We start from the raw sequence: 357 nt of genomic DNA, 5'->3' as shown, positions 1-357 counted from the left end.
TTTTGCTTGACAAAATTTCACGGTGCTTGAATCAAAGTTGCATTTCCTGATCTCTCTTGATACCTCAGCATAAAGAGTTGTTTATAGAGGCTCTTTGGTTGCTTAAGACCACGGGTAGGGAGGCAACACTTTTCCTAACAGATTTTTCTCAACGGAATAAAGGAGTTTAGTTTCTCAGGAATTACAGTTTGTTCTCTTAAGAAGTGTATGGTCAAGCTGATGGAAATGAATCCGTTTGGGAACTTGGAACATCACCAGCCAGATGAGTTTGTTTTGTTTTTTAAGGGGGAGAGAGAAAGAGAGGAAGGGAAATGAGAAGCATCAATTTTTCGTTGTGGCTCCTTAGTTGTTCATTGA

This window comes from Saccopteryx leptura, chromosome 3, assembly GCF_036850995.1.
Source record: "Saccopteryx leptura isolate mSacLep1 chromosome 3, mSacLep1_pri_phased_curated, whole genome shotgun sequence".
Lineage (NCBI taxonomy): Eukaryota > Metazoa > Chordata > Mammalia > Chiroptera > Emballonuridae > Saccopteryx > Saccopteryx leptura.
This window is presented reverse-complemented; position numbering follows the sequence as displayed.